The following is a 15389-nucleotide window of genomic DNA, read 5'->3' on the forward strand; positions in this document are numbered from 1 at the left end:
GTTGCTGAGTTTCTTAGCTTGCTAGCTAAGTCATTAACTCAATTCAAAAAACAACCCTTCTAAAATTACATTGCAGTGCCGTGACCCGGATTCGAACCGGGGTTGCTGCGACCTACAACGCAGAGTACTAACCACTATACGATCACGGCCGGCTACAAGAGCTGGCTTTGTTAAGCCTACATAGGCTGTGAAAGTGATGTGCACAAGCTGGCTAAACTCTTTTCATTTTGGTCTCGATAATGAATAAACTGAAGAAACAGTGGAGCTTTACACAGTCGGTAGGTTTTTTCTCATTCAAAAGTGCCCTTTTTCCGTGACATTGGAATATCTCAATTGCATCCTCCTCACGTCATCTCTAATTCTCTAAACCCATTGGTGAGAAAACCTGAGTGCCCTCCCCTCTGACCTTCTCCACCAATGTGAACAATAAAAAGGTACTGCTGAGATTTGAACTCAGGATCTCCTGTTTACTAGACAGGCACTTTAACCAACTAAGCCACAGCACCCATAAAAGTCATATATGTTGCAGATGTGAACACCCACACCTATTTGAATCAAACCAGTCTCATTAATTTAACCCACATCTCTGTCTAGCAAAATCACATCACAAAAGAGATGTCTTTTACTAATATTGGAAACGATACAGACACCTTCAATTGTCTAGCAACAGGGTTTCTTAAGCTACGTTTTGGGACGCAAAGTGGGCCTGAGCATGTGAGAGGCAGTGTTGCCAAATCCTCAGGAAGGAAAGTAGCTATTGCTGGTCCTAAAAGTAGCTAGAAGTCGCTAAATGACGTCATCACATAATTTTCATAATTGGCCAAGTGGATGTAATTGTGATTGACGCTGTAGGAGAGAGGAATAACGTCTCGGGAGAGACAAAAAGTGAGTAAAAAACACCCTAAGTATGTTTAGAACTACAATTGAACTTTCTTCTGTCGATTCTTGTCTTTTTTCTGAATACTCACTAAATATAGCGACAAAGTCGCTAAGTTGGCAACACTGGTGAGAGGTGGGTAGCGAGATATCAGTAATCAATGGTAATCACATACTATTTCTTCGTAACTATGATCATTCGAGGACAGTACATTTTTCATTTGGGTCTCGAGATGAATAAACTCAAGAACCTCTGACATGAATTCTTAAACTATGATTTGGGACCCAAAGCGGTTATTAACATGTCATAGGTGGGTCGCGAGATATGAGTGAACATTCAGAATCATATACTATTTCTTCATAATGTTGGTCGTTCGAGGACACTGCATTTCTCATTTGGCTCTGGAGCTTAAAAATGGTAAAAACGTCTGAAACAGCAGATGAATCATTTCGTGTAAGTAATTAACCTACAATATGGTGGGGAACTTTGTCAAACGGCAGAGTTGCTGAGTTTCTTAGCTTGCATAGTAAGTCTTAACTCATTCCAAAAAACAACCCTTCTAAAATTACATTGCAGTGCCCGTGACCCGGATTCGAACCGGGGTTGCTGCGACCACAACGCAGAGTACTAACCACTATACGATCACGGCCGGCTACAAGAGCTGGCTTTGTAAAGCCTACATAGGCTGTGAAAGTGATGTGCACAAGCTGGCTAAACTCTTTTCATTTTGGTCTCGATAATGAATAAACTGAAGAAACAGTGGAGCTTTACACAGTCGGTAGGTTTTTTCTCATTCAAAAAGTGCCCTTTTTCCGTGACATTGGAATATCTCAATTGCATCCTCCTCACGTCATCTCTAATTCTCTAACCCATTGGTGAGAAAACCTGAGTGCCCTCCCCTCTGACTTCTCCACCAATGTGAACAATAAAAAGGTACTGCTGAGATTTGAACTCAGGATCTCCTGTTTACTAGACAGGCACTTTAACCAACTAAGCCACAGCACCCATAAAAGTCATATATGTTGCAGATGTGAACACCCACACCTATTTGAATCAAACCAGTCTCATTAATTTAACCCACATCTCTGTCTAGCAAAATCACATCACAAAAGAGATGTCTTTTACTAATATTGGAAACGATACAGACACCTTCAATTGTCTAGCAACAGGGTTTCTTAAGCTACGTTTTGGGACGCAAAGTGGGCCTGAGCATGTGAGAGGCAGTGTTGCCAAATCCTCAGGAAGGAAAGTAGCTATTGCTGGTCCTAAAAGTAGCTAGAAGTCGCTAAATGACGTCATCACATAATTTTCATAATTGGCCAAGTGGATGTAATTGTGATTGACGCTGTAGGAGAGAGGAATAACGTCTCGGGAGAGACAAAAGTGAGTAAAAAAACACCCTAAGTATGTTTAGAACTACAATTGAACTTTCTTCTGTCGATTCTTGTCTTTTTTCTGAATACTCACTAAATATAGCGACAAAGTCGCTAAGTTGGCAACACTGGTGAGAGGTGGGTAGCGAGATATCAGTAATCAATGGTAATCACATACTATTTCTTCGTAACTATGATCATTCGAGGACAGTACATTTTTCATTTGGGTCTCGAGATGAATAAACTCAAGAACCTCTGACATGAATTCTTAAACTATGATTTGGGACCCAAAGCGGTTATTAACATGTCATAGGTGGGTCGCGAGATATGAGTGAACATTCAGAATCATATACTATTTCTTCATAATGTTGGTCGTTCGAGGACACTGCATTTCTCATTTGGCTCTGGAGCTTAAAAATGGTAAAAACGTCTGAAACAGCAGATGAATCATTTCGTGTAAGTAATTAACCTACAATATGGTGGGGAACTTTGTCAAACGGCAGAGTTGCTGAGTTTCTTAGCTTGCATAGTAAGTCTTAACTCATTCAAAAAACAACCCTTCTAAAATTACATTGCAGTGCCGTGACCCGGATTCGAACCGGGGTTGCTGCGACCACAACGCAGAGTACTAACCACTATACGATCACGGCCGGCTACAAGAGCTGGCTTTGTAAAGCCTACATAGGCTGTGAAAGTGATGTGCACAAGCTGGCTAAACTCTTTTCATTTTGGTCTCGATAATGAATAAACTGAAGAAACAGTGGAGCTTTACACAGTCGGTAGGTTTTTTCTCATTCAAAAGTGCCCTTTTTCCGTGACATTGGAATATCTCAATTGCATCCTCCTCACGTCATCTCTAATTCTCTAAACCCATTGGTGAGAAAACCTGAGTGCCCTCCCCTCTGACCTTCTCCACCAATGTGAACAATAAAAAGGTACTGCTGAGATTTGAACTCAGGATCTCCTGTTTACTAGACAGGCACTTTAACCAACTAAGCCACAGCACCCATAAAAGTCATATATGTTGCAGATGTGAACACCCACACCTATTTGAATCAAACCAGTCTCATTAATTTAACCCACATCTCTGTCTAGCAAAATCACATCACAAAAGAGATGTCTTTTACTAATATTGGAAACGATACAGACACCTTCAATTGTCTAGCAACAGGGTTTCTTAAGCTACGTTTTGGGACGCAAAGTGGGCCTGAGCATGTGAGAGGCAGTGTTGCCAAATCCTCAGGAAGGAAAGTAGCTATTGCTGGTCCTAAAAGTAGCTAGAAGTCGCTAAATGACGTCATCACATAATTTTCATAATTGGCCAAGTGGATGTAATTGTGATTGACGCTGTAGGAGAGAGGAATACGTCTCGGGAGAGACAAAAAGTGAGTAAAAAACACCCTAAGTATGTTTAGAACTACAATTGAACTTTCTTCTGTCGATTCTTGTCTTTTTTCTGAATACTCACTAAATATAGCGACAAAGTCGCTAGTTGGCAACACTGGTGAGAGGTGGGTAGCGAGATATCAGTAATCAATGGTAATCACATACTATTTCTTCGTAACTATGATCATTCGAGGACAGTACATTTTTCATTTGGGTCTCGAGATGAATAAACTCAAGAACCTCTGACATGAATTCTTAAACTATGATTTGGGACCCAAAGCGGTTATTAACATGTCATAGGTGGGTCGCGAGATATGAGTGAACATTCAGAATCATATACTATTTCTTCATAATGTTGGTCGTTCGAGGACACTGCATTTCTCATTTGGCTCTGGAGCTTAAAAATGGTAAAAACGTCTGAAACAGCAGATGAATCATTTCGTGTAAGTAATTAACCTACAATATGGTGGGGAACTTTGTCAAACGGCAGAGTTGCTGAGTTTCTTAGCTTGCATAGTAAGTCTTAACTCATTCAAAAAACAACCCTTCTAAAATTACATTGCAGTGCCGTGACCCGGATTCGAACCGGGGTTGCTGCGACCACAACGCAGAGTACTAACCACTATACGATCACGGCCGGCTACAAGAGCTGGGCTTTGTAAAGCCTACATAGGCTGTGAAAGTGATGTGCACAAGCTGGCTAAACTCTTTCATTTTGGTCTCGATAATGAATAAACTGAAGAAACAGTGGAGCTTTACACAGTCGGTAGGTTTTTTCTCATTCAAAAAGTGCCCTTTTTCCGTGACATTGGAATATCTCAATTGCATCCTCCTCACGTCATCTCTAATTCTCTAAACCATTGGTGAGAAAACCTGAGTGCCCTCCCCTCTGACCTTCTCCACCAATGTGAACAATAAAAGGTACTGCTGAGATTTGAACTCAGGATCTCCTGTTTACTAGACAGGCACTTTAACCAACTAAGCCACAGCACCCATAAAAGTCATATATGTTGCAGATGTGAACACCCACACCTATTTGAATCAAACCAGTCTCATTAATTTAACCCACATCTCTGTCTAGCAAATCACATCACAAAAGAGATGTCTTTTACTAATATTGGAAACGATACAGACACCTTCAATTGTCTAGCAACAGGGTTTCTTAAGCTACGTTTGGGACGCAAAGTGGGGCCTGAGCATGTGAGAGGCAGTGTTGCCAAATCCTCAGGAAGGAAAGTAGCTATTGCTGGTCCTAAAAGTAGCTAGAAGTCGCTAAATGACGTCATCACATAATTTTCATAATTGGCCAAGTGGATGTAATTGTGATTGACGCTGTAGGAGAGAGGAATAACGTCTCGGGAGAGACAAAAAGTGAGTAAAAAAACACCCTAAGTATGTTTAGAACTACAATTGAACTTTCTTCTGTCGATTCTTGTCTTTTTTCTGAATACTCACTAAATATAGCGACAAAGTCGCTAAGTTGGCAACACTGGTGAGAAGGTGGGTAGCGAGATATCAGTAATCAATGGTAATCACATACTATTTCTTCGTAACTATGATCATTCGAGGACAGTACATTTTTCATTTGGGTCTCGAGATGAATAAACTCAAGAACCTCTGACATGAATTCTTAAACTATGATTTGGGACCCAAAGCGGTTATTAACATGTCATAGGTGGGTCGCGAGATATGAGTGAACATTCAGAATCATATACTATTTCTTCATAATGTTGGTCGTTCGAGGACACTGCATTTCTCATTTGGCTCTGGAGCTTAAAAATGGTAAAAACGTCTGAAACAGCAGATGAATCATTTCGTGTAAGTAATTAACCTACAATATGGTGGGGAACTTTGTCAAAACGGCAGAGTTGCTGAGTTTCTTAGCTTGCATAGTAAGTCTTAACTCATTCAAAAAACAACCCTTTCTAAAATTACATTGCAGTGCCTGTGACCCGGATTCGAACCGGGGTTGCTGCGACCACAACGCAGAGTACTAACCACTATACGATCACGGCCGGCTACAAGAGCTGGCTTTGTAAAGCCTACATAGGCTGTGAAAGTGATGTGCACAAGCTGGCTAAACTCTTTTCATTTTGGTCTCGATAATGAATAAACTGAAGAAACAGTGGAGCTTTACACAGTCGGTAGTTTTTTCTCATTCAAAAGTGCCCTTTTTCCGTGACATTGGAATATCTCAATTGCATCCTCCTCACGTCATCTCTAATTCTCTAAACCCATTGGTGAGAAAACCTGAGTGCCCTCCCCTCTGACCTTCTCCACCAATGTGAACAATAAAAAGGTACTGCTGAGATTTGAACTCAGGATCTCCTGTTTACTAGACAGGCACTTTAACCAACTAAGCCACAGCACCCATAAAAGTCATATATGTTGCAGATGTGAACACCCACACCTATTTGAATCAAACCAGTCTCATTAATTTAACCCACATCTCTGTCTAGCAAAATCACATCACAAAAGAGATGTCTTTTACTAATATTGGAAACGATACAGGACACCTTCAATTGTCTAGCAACAGGGTTTCTTAAGCTACGTTTTGGGACGCAAAGTGGGCCTGAGCATGTGAGAGGCAGTGTTGCCAAATCCTCAGGAAGGAAAGTAGCTATTGCTGGTCCTAAAAGTAGCTAGAAGTCGCTAAATGACGTCATCCACATAATTTTCATAATTGGCCAAGTGGATGTAATTGTGATTGACGCTGTAGGAGAGAGGAATAACGGTCTCGGGAGAGACAAAAAGTGAGTAAAAAAACACCCTAAGTATGTTTAGAACTACAATTGAACTTTCTTCTGTCGATTCTTGTCTTTTTTCTGAATACCTCCTAAATATAGCGACAAAGTCGCTAAGTTGGCAACACTGGTGAGAGGTGGTTAGCGAGATATCAGTAATCAATGGTAATCACATACTATTTTCTTCGTAACTATGATCATTCGAGGACAGTACATTTTTCATTTGGGTCTCGAGATGAATAAACTCAAGAACCTCTGACATGAATTCTTAAACTATGATTTGGGACCCAAAGCGGTTATTAACATGTCATAGGTGGGTCGCGAGATATGAGTGAACATTCAGAATCATATACTATTTCTTCATAATGTTGGTCGTTCGAGGACACTGCATTTCTCATTTGGCTCTGGAGCTTAAAAATGGTAAAAACGTCTGAAACAGCAGATGAATCATTTCGTGTAAGTTAATTAACCTACAATATGGTGGGGAACTTTGTCAAACGGCAGAGTTGCTGAGTTTCTTAGCTTGCATAGTAAGTCTTAACTCATTCAAAAAACAACCCTTCTAAAATTACATTGCAGTGCCGTGACCCGGATTCGAACCGGGGTTGCTGCGACCACAACGCAGAGTACTAACCACTATACGATCACGGCCTGGCTACAAGAGCTGGCTTTGTAAAGCCTACATAGGCTGTGAAAGTGATGTGCACAAGCTGGCTAAACTCTTTTCATTTTGGTCTCGATAATGAATAAACTGAAGAAAACAGTGGAGCTTTACCACAGTCCGGTAGGTTTTTTCTCATTCAAAAAGTGCCCTTTTTCCGTGACATTGGAATATCTCAATTGCATCCTCCTCACGTCATCTCTAATTCTCTAAACCCATTGGTGAGAAAACCTGAGTGCCCTCCCCTCTGACCTTCTCCACCAATGTGAACAATAAAAAGGTACTGCTGAGATTTGAACTCAGGATCTCCTGTTTACTAGACAGGCACTTTAACCAACTAAGCCACAGCACCCATAAACGTCATATTTGTTGCAGATGTGAACACCCACACCTATTTGAATCAAACCAGTCTCATTAATTTAACCCACATCTCTGTCTAGCAAAATCACATCACAAAAGAGATGTCTTTTACTAATATTGGAAACGATACAGACACCTTCAATTGTCTAGCAACAGGGTTTCTTAAGCTACGTTTTGGGACGCAAAGTGGGCCTGAGCATGTGAGAGGCAGTGTTGCCAAATCCTCAGGAAGGAAAGTAGCTATTGCTGGTCCTAAAAGTAGCTAGAAGTCGCTAAATGACGTCATCACATAATTTTCATAATTGGCCAAGTGGATGTAATTGTGATTGACGCTGTAGGAGAGAGGAATAACGTCCTCGGGAGAGACAAAAGTGAGTAAAAAACACCCTAAGTATGTTTAGAACTACAATTGAACTTTCTTCTGTCGATTCTTGTCTTTTTTCTGAATACTCACTAAATATAGCGACAAAGTCGCTAAGTTGGCAACACTGGTGAGAGGTGGGTAGCGAGATATCAGTAATCAATGGTAATCACATACTATTTCTTCGTAACTATGATCATTCGAGGACAGTACATTTTTCATTTGGGTCTCGAGATGAATAAACTCAAGAACCTCTGACATGAATTCTTAAACTATGATTTGGGACCCAAAGCGGTTATTAACATGTCATAGGTGGGTCGCGAGATATGAGTGAACATTCAGAATCATATACTATTTCTTCATAATTGTTGGTCGTTCGAGGACACTGCATTTCTCATTTGGCTCTGGAGCTTAAAAATGGTAAAAACGTCTGAAACAGCAGATGAATGCATTTCGTGTAAGTAATTAACCTACAATATGGTGGGGGAACTTTGTCAAACGGCAGAGTTGCTGAGTTTCTTAGCTTGCATAGTAAGTCTTAACTCAATTCAAAAAACAACCCTTCTAAAATTACATTACAGTGCCGTGACCCGGATTCGAACCGGGGTTGCTGCGACCACAACGCAGAGTACTAACCACTATACGATCACGGCCGGCTACAAGAGCTGGCTTTGTAAAGCCTACATAGGCTGTGAAAGTGATGTGCACAAGCTGGCTAAACTCTTTTCATTTTGGTCTCGATAATGAATAAACTGAAGAAACAGTGGAGCTTTACACAGTCGGTAGGTTTTTTCTCATTCAAAAAGTGCCCTTTTTTCCGTGACATTGGAATATCTCAATTGCATCCTCCTCACGTCATCTCTAATTCCTCTAAACCCATTGGTGAGAAAACCTGAGTGCCCTCCCCTCTGACCTTCTCCACCAATGTGAACAATAAAAAGGTACTGCTGAGATTTGAACTCAGGATCTCCTGTTTACTAGACAGGCACTTTAACCAACTAAGCCACAGCACCCATAAAAGTCATATTGTTGCAGATGTGAACACCCACACCTATTTGAATCAAACCAGTCTCATTAATTTAACCCACATCTCTGTCTAGCAAAATCACATCACAAAAGAGATGTCTTTTACTAATATTGGAAACGATACAGACACCTTCAATTGTCTAGCAACAGGGTTTCTTAAGCTACGTTTTTGGGACGCAAAGTGGGCCTGAGCATGTGAGAGGCAGTGTTGCCAAATCCTCAGGAAGGAAAGTAGCTATTGCTGGTCCTAAAAGTAGCTAGAAGTCGCTAAATGACGTCATCACATAATTTTCATAATTGGCCAAGTGGATGTAATTGTGATTGACGCTGTAGGAGAGAGGAATAACGTCTCGGGAGAGACAAAAAGTGAGTAAAAAACACCCTAAGTATGTTTAGAACTACAATTGAACTTTCTTCTGTCGATTCTTGTCTTTTTTCTGAATACTCACTAAATATAGCGACAAAGTCGCTAAGTTGGCAACACTGGTGAGAGGTGGGTAGCGAGATATCAGTAATCAATGGTAATCACATACTATTTCTTCGTAACTATGATCATTCGAGGACAGTACATTTTTCATTTGGGTCTCGAGATGAATAAACTCAAGAACCTCTGACATGAATTCTTAAACTATGATTTGGGACCCAAAGCGGTTATTAACATGTCATAGGTGGGTCGCGAGATATGAGTGAACATTCAGAATCATATACTATTTCTTCATAATGTTGGTCGTTCGAGGACACTGCATTTCTCATTTGGCTCTGGAGCTTAAAAATGGTAAAAACGTCTGAAACAGCAGATGAATCATTTCGTGTAAGTAATTAACCTACAATATGGTGGGGAACTTTGTCAAACGGCAGAGTTGCTGAGTTTCTTAGCTTGCATAGTAAGTCTTAACTCATTCAAAAAACAACCCTTCTAAAATTACATTGCAGTGCCGTGACCCCGGATTCGAACCGGGGTTGCTGCGACCACAACGCAGAGTACTAACCACTATACGATCACGGCCGGCTACAAGAGCTGGCTTTGTAAAGCCTACATAGGCTGTGAAAGTGATGTGCACAAGCTGGCTAAACTCTTTTCATTTTGGTCTCGATAATGAATAAACTGAAGAAACAGTGGAGCTTTACACAGTCGGTAGGTTTTTTCTCATTCAAAAAGTGCCCTTTTTCCGTGACATTGGAATATCTCAATTGCATCCTCCTCACGTCATCTCTAATTCTCTAAACCCATTGGTGAGAAAACCTGAGTGCCCTCCCCTCTGACCTTCTCACCAATGTGAACAATAAAAAAGGTACTGCTGAGATTGAACTCAGGATCTCCTGTTTACTAGACAGGCACTTTAACCAACTAAGCCACAGCACCCATAAAAGTCATATATGTTGGCAGATGTGAACACCCACACCTATTTGAATCAAACCAGTCTCATTAATTTAACCCACATCTCTGTCTAGCAAAATCACATCACAAAAGAGATGTCTTTTACTAATATTGGAAACGATACAGACACCTTCAATTGTCTAGACACAGGGTTTCTTAAGCTAACGTTTTGGACCGAAAGTGGGCCTGAGCATGTGAGAGGCAGTGTTTGCCAATCCTCAGGAAGGAAAGTAGCTATTGCTGTGTCCTAAAAGTAAGCTAGAAGTCGCTAAATGACGTCATCACATAATTTTCATAATTGGCCAAGTGGATGTAATTGTGATTGACGCTGTAGGAGAGAGGAATAACGTCTCGGGAGAGACAAAAAGTGAGTAAAAAACACACCTAAGTATGTTTAGAACTACAATTGAACTTTCTTCTGTCGATTCTTGTCTTTTTCTGAATACTCACTAATATAGCGACAAAGTCGCTAAGTTGGCAACACTGGTGAGAGGTGGGTAGCGAGATATCAGTAATCAATGGTAATCACATACTATTTCTTCGTAACCTATGATCATTCGAGGACAGTACATTTTTCATTTGGGTCTCGAGATGAATAAACTCAAGAACCTCTGACATGAATTCTTAAAACTATGATTTGGGACCCAAAGCGGTTATTAACATGTCATAGGTGGGTCGCGAGATATGAGTGAACATTCAGAATCATATACTATTTCTTCATAATGTTGGTCGTTCGAGGACACTGCATTTCTCATTTGGCTCTGGAGCTTAAAAATGGTAAAAACGTCTGAAACAGCAGATGAATCATTTCGTGTAAGTAATTAACCTACAATATGGTGGGGAACTTTGTCAAACGGCAGAGTTGCTGAGTTTCTTAGCTTGCATAGTAAAGTCTTAACTCATTCAAAAAACAACCCTTCTAAAATTACATTGCAGTGCCGTGACCACGATTCGAACCGGGGTTGCTGCGACCACAACGCAGAGTACTAACCACTATACGATCACGGCCGGCTACAAGAGCTGGCTTTGTAAAGCCTACATAGGCTGTGAAAAGTGATGTGCACAAGCTGGCTAAACTCTTTTCATTTTGGTCTCGATAATGATAAACTGAAGAAACAGTGGAGCTTTACACAGTCGGTAGGTTTTTTCTCATTCAAAAAGTGCCCTTTTTCCGTGACATTGGAATATCTCAATTGCATCCTCCTCACGTCATCTCTAATTCTCTAAACCCATTGGTGAGAAACCTGAGTGCCCTCCCCTCTGACCTTCTCCACCAATGTGAACAATAAAAAGGTACTGCTGAGATTTGAACTCAGGATCTCCTGTTTACTAGACAGGCACTTTAACCGAACTAAGCCACAGCACCCATAAAAGTCATATATGTTGCAGATGTGAACACGCCACACCTATTTGAATCAAACCAGTCTCATTAATTTAACCCACATCTCTGTCTAGCAAAATCACATCACAAAAGAGATGTCTTTTACTAATATTGGAAACGATACAGACACCTTCAATTGTCTAGCAACAGGGTTTCTTAAGCTACGTTTTGGGACGCAAAGTGGGCCTGAGCATGTGAGAGGCAGTGTTGCCAAATCCTCAGGAAGGAAAGTAGCTATTGCTGGTCCTAAAAGTAGCTAGAAGTCGCTAAAATGACGTCATCACATAATTTTCATAATTGGCCAAGTGGATGTAATTGTGATTGACGCTGTAGGAGAGAGGAATAACGTCTCGGGAGAGACAAAAAGTGAGTAAAAAAACACCCTAAGTATGTTTAGAACTACAATTGAACTTTCTTCTGTCGATTCTTGTCTTTTTTCTGAATACTCACTAAATATAGCGACAAAGTCGCTAAGTTGGCAACACTGGTGAGAGGTGGGTAGCGAGATATCAGTAATCAATGGTAATCACATACTATTTCTTCGTAACTATGATCATTCGAGGACAGTACATTTTTCATTTGGGTCTCGAGATGAATAAACTCAAGAACCTCTGACATGAATTCTTAAACTATGATTTGGGACCCAAAGCGGTTTATTAACATGTCATAGGTGGGTCGCGAGATATGAGTGAACATTCAGAATCATATACTATTTCTTCATAATGTTGGTCGTTCGAGGACACTGCATTTCTCATTTGGCTCTGGAGCTTAAAAATGGTAAAAACGTCTGAAACAGCAGATGAATCATTTCGTGTAAGTAATTAACCTACAATATGGTGGGGAACTTTGTCAAACGGCAGAGTTGCTGAGTTTCTTAGCTTGCATAGTAAGTCTTAACTCATTCAAAAAACAACCCTTCTAAAATTACATTGCAGTGCCGTGACCCGGATTCGAACCGGGGTTGCTGCGACCACAACGCAGAGTACTAACCACTATACGATCACGGCCGGCTACAAGAGCTGGCTTTGTAAAGCCTACATAGGCTGTGAAAGTGATGTGCACAAGCTGGCTAAACTCTTTTCATTTTGGTCTCGATAATGAATAAACTGAAGAAACAGTGGAGCTTTACACAGTCGGTAGGTTTTTTCTCATTCAAAAAGTGCCCTTTTTCCGTGACATTGGAATATCTCAATTGCATCCTCCTCACGTCATCTCTAATTCTCTAAACCCATTGGTGAGAAAACCTGAGTGCCCTCCCCTCTGACCTTCTCCACCAATGTGAACAATAAAAAGGTACTGCTGAGATTTGAACTCAGGATCTCCTGTTTACTAGACAGGCACTTTAACCAACTAAGCCACAGCACCCATAAAAGTCATATATGTTGCAGATGTGAACACCCACACCTATTTGAATCAAACCAGTCTCATTAATTTAACCCACATCTCTGTCTAGCAAAATCACATCACAAAAGAGATGTCTTTTACTAATATTGGAAACGATACAGACACCTTCAATTGTCTAGCAACAGGGTTTCTTAAGCTACGTTTTGGGACGCAAAGTGGGCCTGAGCATGTGAGAGGCAGTGTTGCCAAATCCTCAGGAAGGAAAGTAGCTATTGCTGGTCCTAAAAGTAGCTAGAAGTCGCTAAATGACGTCATCACATAATTTTCATAATTGGCCAAGTGGATGTAATTGTGATTGACGCTGTAGGAGAGAGGAATAACGTCTCGGGAGAGACAGAAAGTGAGTAAAAAACACCCTAAGTATGTTTAGAACTACAATTGAACTTTCTTCTGTCGATTCTTGTCTTTTTTCTGAATACTCACTAAATATTAGCGACAAAGTCGCTAAGTTGGCAACACTGGTGAGAGGTGGGGTAGCGAGATATCAGTAATCAATGGTAATCACATTACTATTTCTTCGTAACTATGATCATTCGAGGACAGTACATTTTTCATTTGGGTCTCGAGATGAATAAACTCAAGAACCTCTGACATGAATTCTTAAACTATGATTTGGGACCCAAAGCGGTTATTAACATGTCATAGGTGGGTCGCGAGATATGAGTGGAACATTCAGAATCATATACTATTTCTTCATAATGTTGGTCGTTCGAGGACACTGCATTTCTCATTTGGCTCTGGAGCTTAAAAATGGTAAAAACGTCTGAAACAGCAGATGAATCATTTCGTGTAAGTAATTAACCTACAATATGGTGGGGAACTTTGTCAAACGGCAGAGTTGCTGAGTTTCTTAGCTTGCATAGTAAGTCTTAACTCATTCAAAAAACAACCCTTCTAAAATTACATTGCAGTGCCGTGACCCGGATTCGAACCGGGGTTGCTGCGACCACAACGCAGAGTACTAACCACTATACGATCACGGCCGGCTACAAGAGCTGGCTTTGTAAAGCCTACATAGGCTGTGAAAGTGATGTGCACAAGCTGGCTAAACTCTTTTCATTTGGTCTCGATAATGAATAAACTGAAGAAACAGTGGAGCTTTACACAGTCGGTAGGTTTTTTCTCATTCAAAAAGTGCCCTTTTTTCCGTGACATTGGAATATCTCAATTGCATCCTCCTCACGTCATCTCTAATTCTCTAAACCCATTGGTGAGAAAACCTGAGTGCCCTCCCCTCTGACCTTCTCCACCAATGTGAACAATAAAAAGGTACTGCTGAGATTTGAACTCAGGATCTCCTGTTTACTAGACAGGCACTTTAACCAACTAAGCCACAGCACCCATAAAAGTCATATATGTTGCAGATGTGAACACCCACACCTATTTGAATCAAACCAGTCTCATTAATTTAACCCACATCTCTGTCTAGCAAATCACATCACAAAAGAGATGTCTTTTACTAATATTGGAAACGATACAGACACCTTCAATTGTCTAGCAACAGGGTTTCTTAAGCTACGTTTTGGGACGCAAAGTGGGCCTGAGCATGTGAGAGGCAGTGTTGCCAAATCCTCAGGAAGGAAAGTAGCTATTGCTGGTCCTAAAAGTAGCTAGAAGTCGCTAAATGACGTCATCACATAATTTTCATAATTGGCCAAGTGGATGTAATTGTGATTGACGCTGTAGGAGAGAGGAATAACGTCTCGGGAGAGACAAAAAGTGAGTAAAAAACACCCTAAGTATGTTTAGAACTACAATTGAACTTTCTTCTGTCGATTCTTGTCTTTTTTCTGAATACTCACTAAATATAGCGACAAAGTCGCTAAGTTGGCAACACTGGTGAGAGGTGGGTAGCGAGATATCAGTAATCAATGGTAATCACATACTATTTCTTCGTAACTATGATCATTCGAGGACAGTACATTTTTCATTTGGGTCTCGAGATGAATAAACTCAAGAACCTCTGACATGAATTCTTAAACTATGATTTGGGACCCAAAGCGGTTATTAACATGTCATAGGTGGGTCGCGAGATATGAGTGAACATTCAGAATCATATACTATTTCTTCATAATGTTGGTCGTTCGAGGACACTGCATTTCTCATTTGGCTCTCGAGCTTAAAAATGGTAAAAACGTCTGAAACAGCAGATGAATCATTTCGTGTAAGTAATTAACCTACAATATGGTGGGGAACTTTGTCAAACGGCAGAGTTGCTGAGTTTCTTAGCTTGCATAGTAAGTCTTAACTCATTCAAAAAACAACCCTTCTAAAATTACATTGCAGTGCCGTGACCCGGATTCGAACCGGGGTTGCTGCGACCACAACGCAGAGTACTAACCACTATACGATCACGGCCGGCTACAAGAGCTGGCTTTGTAAAGCCTACATAGGCTGTGAAAGTGATGTGCACAAGCTGGCTAAACTCTTTTCATTTT

At 40.7% G+C, this 15389-nt stretch overlaps 17 non-coding genes across 17 annotated transcripts; all 17 read right to left on the reverse strand.

Moving 5' to 3' along the window:
- Positions 1-432: 432 nt before the first annotated feature.
- On the reverse strand, positions 433-506 carry trnat-agu. Its single transcript has one exon. It is a non-coding gene; the product is annotated as a tRNA-Thr (tRNA).
- Positions 507-1808: 1302 nt separating this feature from the next.
- Positions 1809-1882, reverse strand: trnat-agu. Its single transcript has one exon. It is a non-coding gene; the product is annotated as a tRNA-Thr (tRNA).
- A 946-nt stretch (positions 1883-2828) lies between these two features.
- trnah-gug lies at positions 2829-2900 on the reverse strand. Its single transcript has one exon. It is a non-coding gene; the product is annotated as a tRNA-His (tRNA).
- Positions 2901-3183: 283 nt separating this feature from the next.
- Positions 3184-3257, reverse strand: trnat-agu. The gene has a single exon. It is a non-coding gene; the product is annotated as a tRNA-Thr (tRNA).
- A 944-nt stretch (positions 3258-4201) lies between these two features.
- trnah-gug lies at positions 4202-4273 on the reverse strand. The gene has a single exon. It is a non-coding gene; the product is annotated as a tRNA-His (tRNA).
- Positions 4274-4555: 282 nt separating this feature from the next.
- On the reverse strand, positions 4556-4629 carry trnat-agu. Its single transcript has one exon. It is a non-coding gene; the product is annotated as a tRNA-Thr (tRNA).
- Positions 4630-5933: 1304 nt separating this feature from the next.
- trnat-agu lies at positions 5934-6007 on the reverse strand. The gene has a single exon. It is a non-coding gene; the product is annotated as a tRNA-Thr (tRNA).
- Positions 6008-6959: 952 nt separating this feature from the next.
- On the reverse strand, positions 6960-7031 carry trnah-gug. The gene has a single exon. It is a non-coding gene; the product is annotated as a tRNA-His (tRNA).
- A 288-nt stretch (positions 7032-7319) lies between these two features.
- On the reverse strand, positions 7320-7393 carry trnat-agu. Its single transcript has one exon. It is a non-coding gene; the product is annotated as a tRNA-Thr (tRNA).
- A 950-nt stretch (positions 7394-8343) lies between these two features.
- Positions 8344-8415, reverse strand: trnah-gug. The gene has a single exon. It is a non-coding gene; the product is annotated as a tRNA-His (tRNA).
- Positions 8416-8701: 286 nt separating this feature from the next.
- trnat-agu lies at positions 8702-8775 on the reverse strand. The gene has a single exon. It is a non-coding gene; the product is annotated as a tRNA-Thr (tRNA).
- Positions 8776-9721: 946 nt separating this feature from the next.
- Positions 9722-9794, reverse strand: trnah-gug. Its single transcript has one exon. It is a non-coding gene; the product is annotated as a tRNA-His (tRNA).
- A 2688-nt stretch (positions 9795-12482) lies between these two features.
- On the reverse strand, positions 12483-12554 carry trnah-gug. Its single transcript has one exon. It is a non-coding gene; the product is annotated as a tRNA-His (tRNA).
- A 284-nt stretch (positions 12555-12838) lies between these two features.
- On the reverse strand, positions 12839-12912 carry trnat-agu. The gene has a single exon. It is a non-coding gene; the product is annotated as a tRNA-Thr (tRNA).
- A 950-nt stretch (positions 12913-13862) lies between these two features.
- Positions 13863-13934, reverse strand: trnah-gug. Its single transcript has one exon. It is a non-coding gene; the product is annotated as a tRNA-His (tRNA).
- Positions 13935-14218: 284 nt separating this feature from the next.
- trnat-agu lies at positions 14219-14292 on the reverse strand. Its single transcript has one exon. It is a non-coding gene; the product is annotated as a tRNA-Thr (tRNA).
- Positions 14293-15237: 945 nt separating this feature from the next.
- On the reverse strand, positions 15238-15309 carry trnah-gug. Its single transcript has one exon. It is a non-coding gene; the product is annotated as a tRNA-His (tRNA).
- Between the last annotated feature and the right edge of the window lie 80 nt (positions 15310-15389).

This window comes from Oncorhynchus mykiss, unplaced genomic scaffold (genome assembly GCF_013265735.2).
Source record: "Oncorhynchus mykiss isolate Arlee unplaced genomic scaffold, USDA_OmykA_1.1 un_scaffold_695, whole genome shotgun sequence".
In the NCBI taxonomy this organism is placed as follows: Eukaryota; Metazoa; Chordata; class Actinopteri; order Salmoniformes; family Salmonidae; genus Oncorhynchus; species Oncorhynchus mykiss.